The sequence below is a fragment of the Solanum stenotomum genome, chromosome 12 (assembly GCF_019186545.1).
Source record: "Solanum stenotomum isolate F172 chromosome 12, ASM1918654v1, whole genome shotgun sequence".
Classification (NCBI taxonomy): Eukaryota; Viridiplantae; Streptophyta; class Magnoliopsida; order Solanales; family Solanaceae; genus Solanum; species Solanum stenotomum.
The window spans coordinates 49,442,580-49,443,000 of record NC_064293.1 but is presented as its reverse complement, the minus strand read 5'-3'; positions in this window follow the sequence as shown (position 1 = coordinate 49,443,000).

The window sequence follows — 421 nt, the reverse complement described above, 5'->3', positions numbered from 1 at the left end:
AAAGTTGGATATGTAAATGATGATGTGACATTTCTTAGAAGCTAAGATTACTATTTATCTAATTTTTCATATCATACTAAATACAATATGTTTTATTATAATTACATTCAATATAGTAAACAATATGTTCTAGGAATTAAAACAAAATTATCATTTCAGAAAAATAAATGTTAAATTATAATTTTATTATGATTCAGGAAAGATAAAGATATTATTTCAATATCCCATAACCGCATTCAATATATTAGAAATTAATTGGATATAACTGTAAATGGAAAATGAATCACCATTTAAGGAAAATAAATGTTTGGAATACCATAATAATTAAAGATGGAGTAAGATTATTTTAATATCCTAATTCGGAACTTTTAATCTACTACTCAATTAAAAAGAAAATGCATTTAATAACATTAAAAAGTTA